Raw genomic sequence first — 16,633 nt, forward strand, 5'->3', positions numbered from 1 at the left:
GGTTTATTTCCCAGTCTCCTAAGTTAAACTGCTTAGTACATGTCAGTCTGTGAGGAAGGCTGTGCAGTGTAGTAGAAAGGATGAGGGTTTGAATCGTATGTACCTGAGTTCAAATGCTGATTCAGTCCCTTCTTACCGTTCTGTTATCTTGGGCAAGTCATCTGAACAGTCTGTGGTCCTAAGTTTTCTCCATTTCTTACAAACAAACAAACAAAATAGTGCATGGGAGTTAGGGTTAAATGAAATAGCATTTATAAAGCGTGTGGCACACAACTTTGCAAGCTATAAATGCTCAAAATACTAGATGTCTTCTACCTCTGGCTTCTTTCCCTTAAGATCCTGACAAATCCTCCATGGACCAGCAAAAATCACACCTGCATGACTAGGAATCTGCTATGGATTAGAGCTGGGTCCTGGACACCTGCAAAGGAAGTGCCCTCTGTGGACTCCCCTGGACCCATCAGCTGGACCATTCCCTAAGGTGTCTCTGCCTGTTCCTCATGGCTCACACCCAGGTGCAGAAATGTGCGCCCAACCCTAGCCACGCTCAGGTAACATCAGGTATGATATACATGTAGTTTTAAAAAAGCAGTAACTTCCCCTTAATAAATACACCTCATGAGGCCTGGCATTTTGCACATAACATTTTAAAGATAGAAGAAAATAAAAGTAGTCTCAACCTCAGTCTACATCAATGAGCACTTGCTTTGTGTCAGGTTCTCTCCAGAGATTTATACTGATTATTTTATTCAAGCACAAAAAGCACCTTTGAATTAGATACTATCATTATTATGCCCATCTCATAGATTAGAAGACAGAAGTCCATATCAAATGCTCTTGACTTGATAATATTCAACTATGATTCTATTTACTGGGTACACGCTATTTGTGGATTACTTAAATAAGTCATATTGAGTAAGTGAAAAAAAGACTGAGGAATAAATTAAAACACATTTCTCTGAAATTGAATTTGAATTATATGAGCTGAAAATAAAACTTTCAGTATCAACTTTGTTACATTGCCTGTGGGCTTTTAGGCTACAATGAAACCTCATCTTTTCCCAAACTTCATGGTCAGTCACACTTCCATTTAAGCACAAAAGAAAGTATAAAGTCACAATATATAAAGTTCTTTTTTGGCACTGGAAGCAAGACATGCCCATCAGCAGTTTGCCAACCTGTATGAGGATTATCATTAACTGGCCATCAAAGGTCATCAACACGGTCATGACCATTCCAATTCCAGGCTTTGAAAAGTACCAGGGCAAGCAGGAGTAAGGTAGAAAAATGTTTCCACCCACTGTTGCCACTTCTGTCATAAGTCTGGCCCATCATTCAGCAGGCTAGCAGTCATCTCCTTTACTGAGACAGAGGTACTCATGGCAACTGAAGCCACCCCTTTATCCTCAGTTTTCACCCAACTCCTCTTCAATAGCACTTCTTTCCCTGAATCAGTGTCAGATAATACAAATTGTAGTATTATTATTCCAAGAGTGAAATAGGACAGGTAATGGGGCCATTGTTACCAGTTCATGAAGTCTGAAAAAGAGAGAAAAATATCTGAAGATTGTAGTTTTCAGGCTCAAGAAATACCACTTCCTCCAAATGATCAGGAACCCATTCATTTATTGAGCATTACTGAGGCCCCCCTACATGCAAGACGTTCTTCTAGGCACTGAGGATACAGTCAAGGACAAAGTCTTCCCTTTGGGGAGCCTGCATTCTGCTGGTGGGGGGAGACAACACACAGACAATTTAAAAAGCAAGAGAGTGACAAGAATTACCCAGAAAATGGAAAGAGGGTGATGGGATAGAGTGAAAAAATAGCTCCTTATGATGAAGAGAAAAACTGAGGACCTAGAGCTGGATATTTTTTTTTTGAAACAGAATCTTGCTCTTTGCCCAAGCTCTAGTGCAGTGATGCAATCTCAGCTCACAGCATCCTCTGCCACCCGGGTTCAAGCGATTCCCCTGCCTCAGCCTCCTGAGTAGCTGGGACTGCAGGTGCCACCAGACCCAGCTAATTTTTCTGTATTTTAGTAGAGACAGGGTTTCACCATATTGGCCAGGATTATCTTGATCTCCTGACCTCATGATCCACCTGCCTCGGCTGGGATTACAGGTGTGAACCACCACTCCCAGCCTGAGCTGGATAAATATTTTAGACTTGATACCAAAAGCATGACCCATAAAAATTTTGATAAATCAGAATTCATCAAAATTGAAAACCTAGGTTCTGTGAAAGACTATCTTAAGAGGATGAAATAATAAAATACAAACCAGTAGAAAAGACAGTCATTCCTGGGAGACATTGCAGGTTCTGTTCTGGACTACCACAAGATAAGCAAATAGGGAAATAAAGCCAGTTATGTAAGTTTTTTGGTTTTCCAGTGCACACAGAAGTTGTGTTACACATATTACAGTCTATTAAGTGTGCGATTGCATTGCCTCTAAAACAAAATTCCTTAATTTTTAAATACCATACTGCTAGCTAGCTGCCATGACTCATGCCTGTAAATGTCACTTTAGGGGTTAAGATGGGAAGATCACTTGAGCCTAGGAGTTCAAGACAGCTTGGGCAACATAGTGAGACCCAGTCTCTACCAAAGAAAACAAAAGTTTCTTAAATTAGCTGAGTGTGGTGGCAAGCGCCTGTAGTACCAGCTACTCAAGAAGCTGAGGTGGGAGGATCACTTTAGCCCAGGAGTTAGAGGCTGGTGTGATCTAGCCTCTGCACTAGACCCTGGGTGACACAGCAAGATTGAGCCACTGCACTGGAGTCTGGGTGACAGAGCGAGACCCTGTCCATAAAAAAATTAAATAAATAAAATATTGCTAACAAATGCTATGGAAAAGCTGAGCCTTCAGTGAGTCCTACATAATCTCCTTGCGGCTTTGATGATGACGGCTGCCAAGGGTGATGGTTGCTAAGTAGCTGGCCATTTCTGAAAATAAAATATCAGTGAAGTTTGATAGACTGACTCTTCTTTTCATGAAGCTTCTCTGCAGCATGGAGTGCTGTTTGATATTTTACCTGCCATAGAAACTACTTTCAAAATCATCTGAAATCCTTCTGTGGCTTTGTCAAGTTTCTGTGCTATTCTGAGTCCTTTTTGTCATTTCAACCATGTGCACAGCATCTCACCAGGAGTAGGTTCCTTCTGAAGTAGTCACTTTCTCTGCTCATCCGTAAGAAGCAACTCCTCATCTATTCAATTTCAATCCTGAGGATGCAGCAATGCAATCCCATCTTCAGGCCTCACCTCTCATTCTAATGCTCTTCCTATTTCCACCACATCCACAGTTACTTCCCCCACAGAAGTCCTGAACCTCTCAAAGTCACCCATAAAGGTTGGAATCCACTTCTTCCAAACTCCTGTGCATGGGATATTTTGACCTCATCCCATGGATCACACATGTGCTAGATGTCTAATTACATCTAGAATGGTGATCCTTTTCTAGGAGGTTTTGAATTTACTCTGCCTAAACCCATCAGAGGAATCAATATCTGTGGCAGCTGTAGCCATATAAAATGTATTTCTTAATGAGAATTGGAAGCCAGAATTACTTCTTGACCCTTGGGCTGCAGAATGAATGTCATGTTAGCAGACGTGGAAATGACATTCATCTCCTTGTACATCTCCATCAGAGCTCTTGGGTGATGAGGTGCATTGTCAATGAGCAGGAACATTTTGAAACGAAGCTTTATTCCTGAGCAGTAGGTCTCACAGTGGGCTTGAAGTGTTCAGCAAATCATGCTGTAAGTAATGTACTGCCATCCAGGCTTTGTTTTTCCATTTATATTTTCATTTGTATTTGTTAAAATAAACAAGATTTCTTTCACCATCTTGTCCAGGATGGTCTCGATATCCTGACCTGAGGTGATGTACCCGGCTCAGGTTCCCAATTGGTGGGGGATTAAAAGCATCAGATACCAAGCAGGGCTATTTGTTTATTGATTTATTTATCTATCTAGTAATCGATTTATTTAGGGGTAGACTCACCATTATTTATTTATTTCCTGATGTACTTATTCATGGAGAAGCAGGTCACATTTATTTATTTATTATTTATTTATTTGGAGGCAGGCTTGGATTTATGAATTTATCTAGCTATCTAATTATTTAGAGGTAGGCTCACATTTATTCATTTATTTATTGAGACCCAGGATCGCAACATTTATTTATATACTTACATATTTGTGTGCCAGCTTGCATTTATTTATTTCCTTAACCATCTGTATAATGATTTATAGGCAGGCTCACGTTTATTTATTTATTTATTTTTTAGAAGGAGTCTTCCTCTGTCACCAGGCTGGAGTGCAGAGGCAAAATCTTTGCTCACTGCAACCTATGTCTCCTTGGTCAACTGATTCTTCCGCCTCAGCCTCCGGAGTAGCTGAGACCACAGGCCTGTGCCACCACTCCTGGCTAATATTTTTATATTTTTTTCTTTTTTTTTCTTTCTTTTATCTTTTTCTTCATGCAGTGCAAGAAAGGAATATTTTTGTATTTTCATTAGAGACAGGATTTCACCATCTTGACCACCATGGTCTCGATCTCTTGACCTCCGGATCTGCCCATCTCGGCCTCCCAAAGTGCTGGGATTACAGGCCTGAGCCACCGTGCCTGGCCTTTAGGTATTGACTGACTTTTTTTATAGTAAAACAGAGTCTTTATTATGTAGTTAGAGTAGTAAGTTAGGATGCATCCCCTGACTTCTAGGGGATACTTCATGGAAGAGCTGGAGAGAGACTCCCATCTAGTAAGTACATCTCTCTTCTTTTTGTAAATGTAGAAATTGAGGCCCCAAAGTTCACATTACTATTGACTGAAGTGGGGTTTGAACTCCCAGCTCACGATTGACCCTCACCTGCTTGCTTCTCCTTGCCCTTTGGAAGCTTTGGTGCTGAACCAGACTCCCATCTATAAGCTCACATGGTCAAATGGAGCTGAAATTGGTTGTACTTGGAGAGGTGGCAGAATATCATTAATGAGGCTATAGAGTGGGTCATAAATGCCAGGCTGCTTCTTTGCAGTCACCCAGTCTCTGTAGCCACTGGGGCTTATTGACTCTAAGCCATGATTTTTTTTGACATGAAGTTGACGACCTTTTGGAAGATTTAATCAGCTGCTCTTCCAGGAAAGATGGCTTAATATGCCAAATATTAAACTTACTGTGTCTTAGAATCACAAAATTTCAAAATGGAAAGTATTAGGTTTTCTAGGCCAACATTCTTGCTTTATATATTTGGGATGAGATAACAGTTTCCTCAAATTTCTAGTGGCCTCTATTTGAAGTTTGATAGGTGGCTAGCCTGTTAGTTGTTTACCTGTTTTATTGTTCCTGATGTCTTTAACTGAATACTGGGCATGTTGCACTCTTCTGCAAACTAAACTAGGGCAATGGTGTTGATGTCTACTGATCTGATCAGTGGTTTGGGATAATTTTACTCTTTCCATTGATAAATTCTACTTCAGAGTAGCCTTTTAGAAAGGATGAAAAGCTCTAAATTTCCTCCATTGCTTTTTTATGTGATACTAGAGAGGAATGATACATCTTCCTGGTACAGTGGAAAGCTACATCTAGGTTGGTCATAATTTTTACAGTAACTCTTCTTCCTTCACACAGGGCTAGTCTTCTCAGTGCTTAAATCTAGGTGTCAGGTCTCATTCCTGTGTATGTATGTATTTTATTTTATTTCTTTTTTTCAGACAAGGCCTGGCTCTGTCACCCAGGCCAGAGTGTAGTGGTACTCACTGCATTCTCTGACTCCTGGGCTCAACCCATCCTCTCACCTCAGCCTACTGAGTAGCTGGGACTACAGGCAAGTGCCACCATGCCCAGCTAATTTTTGTATTTTCTATAGAGCCAGGGTTTTGTCATGTCACTCAGACTGGTCTGAGCTCAAGCAGTCCTCCCACCTCAGCCTTCCAAAGTGCTGGGATTACAGGTGACAGCCACCACACCTGGCCTTCTGTATTTCTTAAGATCTCAAATTCTGGAGGCACATGAAATATGCTCATTGATATTCCATTTTGGCAGTGAATTTGATAGGCATGACAAATTTGGTTGTGCATTAAAATATAGTGACTTTTCCGATTGTGAAAGTAATTCCTCTTTTAATTTTTTATTATTGTTTATTTTTTTATTGCATTTTAGGTTTTGGGGTACCTGTGAAGAACATGCAAGATTGTTGCATAGGTACACACATGGCAGTGTGAATTGCTGCCTTCCTCCCCTTCACCTATATGTGGCATTCCTCCCCATGCTATCTCTCCCCAACTCCCCACCCCCCTCTGTCCCTCCCCATTTCCCCCCAACAGACCCCGGTGTGTGATGCCTCCCTCCCGGTGTCCACGTGTTCTCATTGCTCAACACTCACCTATGAGTGAGAACATGCAGTGTTTGATTTTCTGTTCTTGTGTCAGTATGCTGAGAATGATGGTTTCCAGGTTCATCCATGTACCTACAAAGGGCATGAACTCATCATTTTTGATGGCTGCATAATATTCCATGGTGTATATGTGCCACATTTTCCCTGTCCAGTCTATCATCGATGGGCATTTGGGTTGGTTCCAGGTCTTTGCTATTGTAAACAGTGCTGCAATGAACATTCGTGTGCATGTGTCCTTATAGTAGAATGATTTATGATCCTTTGGCTATATACCCAGTAATGGGATTGGTGGGTCAAATGGAATTTCTATTTCTAGGTCCTTGAGGAATTGCCACACTGTCTTCCACAATGGTTGAACTAATTTACACTCCCACCAACAGTGTAAAAGTGTTCCTATTTCTCCACATCCTCTCCAGCATCTGTTGTCTCCAGATTTTTTAATGATCGCCATTCTAACTGGCATGAGATGATATCTCAATGTAGTTTTGATTTGCATTTCTCTAATGACCAATGATGATGAGTATTTTTTCGTATGTTTGTTGGCTTCATGTATGTCTTCTTTTGTAAAGTGTCTGTTCATATCCTTTGCCCACTTTTAAATGGGCTTGTTTGTTTTTTCCTTGTAAATTGTTTTAGTTCTTTGTAGATTCTGGATATAGGCCCTTTGTCAGATGGGTAAACTGCAAAAATTTTTTCCCATTCTGTTGATGGCTGATTCACTCTAATGATTGTTTCTTTTGCTGTGCAGAAGCTGTGGAGTTCAATTAGGTCCCATTTGTCTATTTTCGCTTTTGTTGCCAATGCTTTTGGTGTTTTGGTCATGAAGTCCTTGCCTACGCCTATGTCCTGAATGGTTTTGCCTAGATTTTCTTCTAGGGTTTTTATGGTGCCAGGTCTTATGTTTAAGTCTTTAATCCAACTGGAGTTAATTTTAGTGTAAGGTATCAGGAAGGGGGCCAGTTTCTGCTTTCTGCACAAAGCTAACCAGTTTTCCCAACACCATTTATTAAACAGGGAATCCTTTCCCCATTGCTTGTTTTCATCAGGTTTGTCGAAGATCAAATGGTTGTAGATGTATTGTGCTGCCTCTGAGGCCTCTGTTCTGTTCCATTGGTCTATATCTCTGTTTTGGTACCAATACCATGCTGTTTTGATTACTTTAGCCTTGTAGTGTAGTTTGAAGTCTGGTAGTGTGATGCCTCCTGTTGTGTTCTTTTTGCTTAGAATTTACTTGGCTATGTGGGCTCTCTTTTGGTTCCATATGAAGTTTAAGGTGGTTTTTTCCAGTTCTGTGAAGAAGGTCATTGGTAGCTTGATGGGGATAGGGTTGAATCTGTAAATTACGTTGGGCAGTATGGCCGTTGTCACAATACTGATTCTTCCTAATCATGAACATGGAATGTTTCTCCATCTGTTTGTGTCCTCTCTTATTTCATTGAGCAGTGGCTTCTAGTTCTCCTTGAAGAGGTCCTTTACATTCCTTGTTAGTTGTATTTCTAGGTATTTTATTCTCTTTGTAGCAATTGTGAATGGCAGTTCGTTCTTGATTTGGATTTCTTTAAGTCTGTTATTGGTGTATAGGAATGCTTGTGATTTTTGCACATTGATTTTGTATCCTGAGACGTTGCTTATCAGTTTCAGGAGATTTTGGGCTGAGACGATGGGGTCTTATAGATATACTATCATGTCATCTGCAAATAGAGACAATTTGGCTTCCACCTTTTCTATTTGAATACCCTTTATTTCTTTTTCTTGCCTGATTGCTCTGTCTAGAACTTCCAGTACTATATTGAATAGGAGTGGTGAGAGAGGGCATCCTTGTCTAGTGCCAGATTTCAAAGGGAATGCTTCCAGTTTTTGCCCATTCAGTATGATATTGGCTGTTGGTTTGTCATAAATAGCTTTTATTATTTTGAGATACATTCCATTAATACCCAGTTTATTGAGGGTTTTAGCATAAAGAGCTGTTGAATTTTGTCAAAGGCCTTCTCTGCAGCAATTGAGATAATAATGAGGCTTTTGTCTTTCATTCTGTTTATGTGGTGAATTACGTTTATAGACTTGCATATGTTGAACCAGCCTTGCATCCGCAGGATGAATCCTACTTATCATGGTGGATAAGCATTTTGATGTCCTGTTACAATCAACTTGCCAGTATTTTATTGACGACTTTTACATCTATGTTCACCATGGATATTGGCCTGAAGTTTTCTTTTCTTCCTGAGTCTCTGCCGGGTTTTGGTATCAGGATGATGTTGGTCTCATAAAATGATTTGGGAAGGATTCCCTCTTTTTAAATTGTTTGGAATAGTTTCCGAAGGAATGGTACCAGCTCCTCTTTGTATGCCTAGTAGAATTTGGCTGTGACCCATATGGACCTGGGCTTTTCTTGGGTGGTAGGCTCTTAATTGCTGCCTCAACTTCAGACCTTGTTATTGGTTTATTCAGAGTTTTGACTTCTTCCTGGTTTAGACTTTGGAGGGTGCAAGTGTCCAGGAATTTATCCATTTCATCCAGGTTTACTAGTTTATTTGCATAGAGTTGTTTGTAACAATCTCTGATGATGGTTTGTATTTCTGTGGAATGTGTGGTGATATCCCCTTTATCGTTTTTTATTGCATCTATTTGATTATTCTTTCTTTTCTTTTTTATTAATCTGGCTAGTGGTCTGTCTATTTTGTTGATATTTTCAAAAAACCATCTCCTGGATTTATTGATTTTTTGAAGGATTTTTGTGTCCCTGTCTCCTTCAGTTCTGCTCTGATCTTAGTTATTTCTTGTCTTCTGCTAGGTTTTGAGTTTTTTTTATCTTGCTACTCTAGCTCTTTCAATTTTGACGATCAAGTGTTGATATTAGATCTCTCCTTGCTTTTCCTGTGGGCATTTATTGCTATATATTTTCCTCTAGAGACTGTTTTAAATGTGTCCCAGAGATGCTGGTTTGTTTTGTCTTCATTCTTGTTGGTTTTGAAGAACATCTTTATTTCTGCCTTCATTTCATTGTTTATCCAGTAAACATTCAAGAGCCAGTTGTTCAGTTTCCATGAACCTGTGCAGTTCTGAGTTAGTTCTGAATTCTGAGTTCTAACTTGATTGCACTGTGGTCTGAGAGACTGTTATGATTTCCATTCTTTTGCATTTGCTGAGAAGTGATTTACTTCCAATTATGTGGTCAATTTTAGAGTAGGTGTGATGTGGTGCTGAGAAGAACGTATATTCTGTGGATTTGTGGTGGAGGGTTCTGTAAATGTCTATTAGCTTTGCTTGGTCCAGCTCTGAGTTCAAATCCTGGATATCCTTGTTAATTTTCTGTCTGGTTGATCTCATAAAATGATTGGGAAGGATTGTCTAATATTGACAATGGGGTGTTAAAGTCTCCCACTATTATTGTGTGGGAGTCTAAGTCTCTGTAAGTCATTAAGAACTTGCCTTATGTATCTGGGTGCTCCTTTATTGGGTGCATATATAGTTAGGATTGTTAGCTCTTCTTGTTGCATTGATCCTTTTACCATTATGCAATGTCCTTCTTTGTCTCTTTTGATCTTTGCTGCTTTAAAGTCTATTTTATCAGAGATGAGAATTGCAGCTCCTGCTTTTTGTTTTCTCTTCATTTGCTTAGTCAATCTTCCTCCATCTCTTTATTTTGAGCCTTTATGTATCCTTGCATGTGAGATGGGTTTCCTGGATACGGCACACTGATCGGTTTTGGCTTTTTATCCAATTTGCCAGTCTGTGTCTTTTGATTGGTGCATTTAGCCCGTTTACATTTAGGGTTAATATTTTTATGTGTAAATCTGATCCTGCCATTTTGATGCTATCTGGCTGTTTGGCAGCTGATGCAGTTTTTAGTTGATGCAGTTTCTTCATCGTGTTTATGCTCTTTACCATTTGGTATGTTTTTGGAGTAGCTGGTACTGGTTGTTCCTTTCTATGTGTAGTGCCTCTCAGGAGCTCTTGTAAAGGAGGTCTGGTGGTGATGAAATCTCTGAGTACTTGCTTGTTCTCAAAGGATTTTATTTTTCCTTCACTTATGAAGCTCAGTTTGGCTGGATATGAAATTCTGCATTGAAAGTTCTTTTCTTCAAGGATGTTGAATATTGGCCCCCACTCTCTTCTGACTTGTAGGGTTTCTGCTGAGAGATTTGCTGTGAGTCTGATGGGCTTCCCTTTGTGGGTAACCTGACCTTTCTCTCTGGCTGCCCTTAGCATTTTATCCTTCATTTCAAAACTGGTGAATCTGACAATTATGTGCCTTGAGGTTGCTCTTCTTGAGGAATATCTTTGTGGTGTTCTCTGTATTTCCTGGACTTCAATATTGGCCTGCCTTGCTAGGTTGGGGAAGTTTTCCTGGATAATATCCTGAAGAGTATTTTCCAGCTTGGATTTATTCCCTCCGTCACATTCAACTACACCTATCAAACGTAGATTAGGTCTTTTCACATAGTCCAATATTTCTAGGAGACTTTGTTCATTTCTTTTTTTTTTTTTTAATTTTTTTATTGCATTTTAGGTTTGGGGGTACATGTGCAGAACATGCAAGACAGTTGCATAGGTATACACATGGCAGTGTGTTTTGCTTCCTTTCTCCCCTTCACTCACATTTGGCATTTCTCCCCAGGCTATCCCTCCCCACCTCCCCCTCCCACTGGCTCTCCCCTTTTCCCCCCAATAGACCCCAGTGTTTAGTACTCCCCTCCCTGTGTCCATGTGTTCTCATTTTTCATCACCCGCCTATGAGTGAGAATATGCGGTGTTTCATTTTCTGTTCTTCTGTCAGTTTGCTGAGAATGATGTTCTCCAGAATCATCCATGTCCCTACAAATGACACAAACTCATCATTTCTGATCTTTTTGCGCTTTTTTCTTTAATCTTGCCTTCTCACTTTATTTCATTGAGTTGATCTTCGACCTCTGATATCCTTTCTTCTGCTTGGTCAATTCGGCCTTTGAAACTTATGTATGCTTCATGAAGTTTTTGTATTATGTTTTTCAACTCTATCAATTCACTTATATTCCTCTCTACGTTGTCTATTCCCATTAGCATTTCATCAAATCTTTTTTCAAGGTTCTAAGTTTTTTTGCATTGGGTTAGAACATGTTCTTTTAGCTCACTGAAGTTTCTTATTAGCCACCTTCTGAAGCCTGATTCTGTCAATTCATCACACTCATTCTCCATCCAACCTTCTTTCCTTGCTGGTGAGGAGTTGTGATCACTTGTAGGAGGAGAGGTGTTCTGGTTTCGGGTGTTTTCACTTTTTTCGTGCTGGTTTCTTCACATCTTTGTGGACTTATCCCCCTGTCATCTTTGTAGTTGTTGACTTTCGGATTGGGTCTCTGAGTGGACGTCCAGTTTGTTGATGATGAAGTTATTTCTTTGTGTTTCTTAGTTTTCCTTCTAATAGTCTGGCCCCTCTGCTGTAGGACTACTGAGGTCCACTCCAGGCCCTGCTTGCCTGGGGATCAACTGCAGTGGCTACAGAACAGTAAGGGTTGCTGCCACTTTTTTCTTCCACTATCTTTGTCCGAGAATGATACCCACCAAATGTCAGTCTGAGCTCTCCTTTATAAGGTGACTCTTTGGATATACACAGGTCAGGAAGCTGCTTGAGGAGACAGTCTGTCCTTTATAGGAGCTCAAGTGCTGAGCTATGAGCTCCATTGTTCATTCAGAGCTACTGGGCAGGTACATTTAAGTCTGCTGCAGCAGAATTCATAAACCCCTTTTTTTCCCAGGTGTTCTGTCCCAGGGAGTTAGGGCTTTATTTATGAGTTTCTGTTGTGCTGCTGCCTTCTTTTCAGGGCTTCCCTGCCCAGCGAGGAGGCAGCTTAGTCACTGTCTGCCTGCAGAGGCTTTGCTGAGCTGCTGTGGGCTCTGTCCAGCTGGCATGTGTACTTCCCTGCAGTCCTGTTTATACGGGTATAGTTAGAACTGCCTCAGCAATGGTGGCCCACCTCTGTAATGGTGGACTCTCTCTGTCATGGTGGGTTGCCTTGGCAACAACAGGCTGCCTCAGCAATGGTAGACTACCTCTGTAGTGGTGGAGTCCCTTGGTAATGGCAGACACCCTTCCTCCACAAAGCTGGACCTTCCTGGGTTCAGCTGTGCTTGCTGTGAAACTCTCAACCCAGAGCATTTCTAATTGCTGTTTTTTTCTGGGGGTGGTACCAGCTGAGCCTGATCACCTGGCTCCCTGCCTCAGAGCCTTTTTTTTTTTAAGTTGAAAGTTTGGCTCTCTCCCAGGTGTTCCAGTCATCTGTTGAAAAGGTGCTGGGATCTCTGATTTCCCATGCAGCAACCCACTGCATTGGCTGAAACAGTGACACTGAGATTTGTGGCGCTTTTTTGCCCAGGAATCTCCTGGCATGGCTCCCTGTTTCAGTCACCTTTTTAATTAGATGAATGGGTGACTCTGCCTTCCCAGAGCTCCAGTTGCCAGCTAAAATAGTGCCCAGACCCGTATTTTGTATGGAGAACCGCAGCCCTGGGGTGCCAGCAGAACAGCCATGCCAGCCAAACCAGCTGCACTGGCAACCCGTGGGGCTCCTCCAACTGGGAATCTCCTGGTCTGTGGGCAATAAAAATCCATCTGGAAATGTGGTGTCCTCTCACCCTCTGTGCTTTCACTGGGAGCTGCAATCCTGAGCTGCTCCTAATCAGCCATCTTGGATCCCTCCTTTAGAATGTTTCTTAATTCTTCCTTTTCTTCCTCAGGCTTGAATCAAATAGTTTTAAAAAGTATTTTTAAAAATATAGAGACACTTTTCTATCTTAACCTTTATTATTCATAAATTTATTTATTGTGTTTATGAATATTAAGAAATTAAATGTTAAAATATTCTTTAAAAATTAAAGTATTTATTTCCTATGTTTATGAATAATATTGTTTATGAATAATATGTATTTTTCTTTTTCTTAAAAATTAAAATATTTCTTATTTCTTATAAGTTTATGAATAATATTAAGTTTATGAATATATGTATTTAGACAGGTGTGTAAAGTGCATTTTATAAACCTGATGTCAATAAGGACAGACTTCAATAACAATCACTTTTCTTAAAACAGCTAAATATGATTCATACTTTTATTATTAACTTTTCTGAAATTTAAACTACAAATAATTTTTGTTAAAACAGAGGGTTTTTCACATAAAAAACTAAGTGTTGGTAGAAAAAATAATAAGAGTAATTATATTTGCATTTTAGTTCTCAAAGATGCCCTAGAAACAGTCATCAATACTTCAACATATTCCAGGTTGTGTTAAATTACATCTTACTAAGACAATTTTTAGAAAACTCTTATCTGATTCCCATTACATTTTTGATCCTCATCTGTTTTCAGAAGGAGCTAAATACTCTCTTTCTCTATAAATATTCACCCATGGTTTCAGTGTTTCCTTTTCTCCTAACCATTTCTCTTTAAATAAAGTTTAATTCTTCTCTATAACAAAACAACTTCTGTCTAATTTTTGAAGCTTTTCTATTGTCCTGTTTCTCCCCTTCCATTGAACTTTATAACATATAGTGTCATTCAGAAATCTATTTCTCATCACTTATTGTCTTATTTTGGAAAGGCTGTGAGACATCAAGCACTTTACCTTGCTTTACTTGGCAGCAACTGTGAGCAGTGACCAAACACTCCCGTCTCTAAATGCAGCAACCTCTAATGTTTAGTCCTATCCCTTTCTTTTGCTCTTTTTAAATTATCCCAGAGCTCCTTAAATCTCAAAACTCTCACCCAGATTCCCTAATTTACATTTCCAGCTCTGTCCCTTTTACTAAGTGTCCTTCTAGTATACTTCTCATATGAAATATTCCTCAAGGATCTAGAACTAGAAATACCATTTGACCCAGCAATCCCACTACTGGGTATATAACCTAAGGATTATAAACCATTCTACTATGAAGACACGTGTGCATGTATGCTTATTGCAGCACTATTTACAATAGCAAAGACTTTGAACCAACCCAAATGCCCATCAATGATAAACTGGATATAGAAAATGTGGCATGTATACACCATGTAATACTATGCAGTAGTAAAAAAGAATGAGTTCATTTCCTTTATAGGGACATGGAAGACGCTGGAAGCCATCATTCTCAGCAAACTAACACAGGAAAAGAAAATGAAGCACTGCATGCTGTCACTCATAAGTGAGAGTTAAACAATGAGAATACGTGGACACAGGGAGGGGAACATCACACATCAGGGCCTGCCAGGGGCTGGGGGACAAGGGGAGGGATAGCATTAGAACAAATACTTAATGCATGCAGAGCTTAAAACCTAGATGATGGCTTGATGGGTGCAGCAAAGCACCATGGCACATGTATACCTATGCAGCAAAGCTGCACATTCTGTACATGTATCCCAGAACTTAAAATAAAATTATAAAGAAAAGAAAAAGAAAATATGCTCAGGCACATGCTCATACACTGATGTTACTTTGAGTGTAGTGTTATTTTCTAATCTTGAGAAGGACAGCCTCACCCTTATGATATTAACCAGCATATATTGTCCTTTTTTCTTTATAATGCACAACTTTCCTATGAGAATCAAATTATTCATTGTTTGCCTGTTTTTTTTTTAAAGAATTTCCTTTTCCACAGAGATATGGCATGAAGAAAGTCATGTTCTAAAGTTCTTTCAGGGGGAAACTCCACTATATATCACTGGGAAGCTCCAGTCAAGTAGAGGTCTCCATTCAGCCCAATTGAGATTATTTGTCTCAAAACTGTGTCCACTAAATATTTTAATCCATGTAGTTTCTGGCTTAGGAATTTATGAAATAAGAACTTTCTGGAGAAGTTAGAGGCTATTAATTGAGATGGTTGAAAACTGCCTTGTTGAATTTTTTCTACCCAAAGTAGGCATCAAAGTGGGTAATAATTCTATATCTGATTTCTAAGTCATTTCTATGGGAATCTTTACAAAATTGTTTATTTCATGAGTCAGTCTCACTCTGTCACCCAGGCTGAAGTGCCGTGGCCTGATCACTGCTCACTGCAGCCTTGATCTCCCAAGCTCAAGTGATCCTCCTACCACAGCCTCCCAGGTAGCTGAAACTACAGGCATGCATCACCATACCTCAGTCAATTGTTTTAAACTTTTTTTTTGTAGACAGGGTCTCACTTTATTGCTGTGGCTGGTCTCAAACTCCTGAGCTCAAGTGATCCTCCTGCATCAGCCTTCCAAAATGTTAGAATTACAGGCATGAGCCACCTCACCCAACCAGGTATTTCATGGAATGATTTGAGAGGCAGTATCTACACAGAAGCCAGATGGCCTGAGTCTGAATCCCAGCTCTTCCAGGTATGAGCTGTGTGACCTTGAGCAAATTAACTTTGTGTCTCTGGTTCTTTATCTATGAAATGGAGAGAATAATACCATCTACTTCACTGGGATGTTGTGAAGATTAAGCATCCACCAAAATTCGTATCCTAAAACATGTTATAGAATTCAACTAGCTACAGAATAACTGCCAACATGTTAAATTCCATACATACTTGACTTTCTACTTGAAATAATTTCTTCTTTGAGACATGCGTCTCATTCAAATTAATGTGACAACATGATGTATCTTCTAGTGGTGACTCTAACATAGTTTTTTTTTTTAAGGTATCAGCCAATTGTTGAAGTTATCTCACAACCGCTTGAAACAATACTTTTGTTATTGATTTTAAAATTATTATTAAATTATGTTAATAACATTTAACATACATACTTTGAAAATTATCACCACACACATTAATTCACCTTTTCATCATATGTATACATTTTTACTTGTTACTGAATTCAGTGAGGGACGCAGAATGTGTTGTTTTCCTGCCAAATTGGTATTCTCTTACTTACATGACAGATTCATCCCACTATTTAGTCATCTTAGAAGCTCAACTCAACCTCAACTTCCTAACACATTCAATCACCTGTTCAAATCCTTCCAACAGATTTCTATCTCAGAATAAAAGTAAAATTCCAATGGCCTTTGAGGCCCTAGGTAAACAACCCTCTATCTCCCTCTCTGACCTCAAGCTCCTAAAACTCCCTCCTGTACTCACTCCATTCCCATTGTATGTAAAGTCTGCTACCCCTCATTAGTCTGAAAATGAGGATCTAAAGCCCAATTCATAAATCACAGGCGGCTACAAGTATTTTTATACTGGACAAAATTATATTCAAATGATAGTCATTGAGCCTTGAAATAAAAATTATGAGGCAATTATTAATACAAATATTCAAAGT

The 16,633-nt window shown here is 39.7% G+C and overlaps 1 long non-coding RNA gene across 2 annotated transcripts in view; it reads left to right on the forward strand.

Moving 5' to 3' along the window:
• The window catches only part of LOC128932201 (uncharacterized), a 50,250-nt gene that overhangs the window by 12,988 nt on the left and 20,629 nt on the right, over positions 1-16,633 (forward strand). Inside the window, exon 3 of one of the 2 annotated variants that reach the window (XR_008481760.2) lies at positions 337-561. This is a non-coding gene — a long non-coding RNA (uncharacterized LOC128932201). Of the gene's footprint in view, positions 1-336; positions 13,164-16,633 lie in introns of those variants that run through there. The other variant, XR_008481759.2, reaches the window with a different exon arrangement.

This window comes from Callithrix jacchus, chromosome 5 (genome assembly GCF_049354715.1).
Source record: "Callithrix jacchus isolate 240 chromosome 5, calJac240_pri, whole genome shotgun sequence".
In the NCBI taxonomy this organism is placed as follows: domain Eukaryota; kingdom Metazoa; phylum Chordata; class Mammalia; order Primates; family Cebidae; genus Callithrix; species Callithrix jacchus.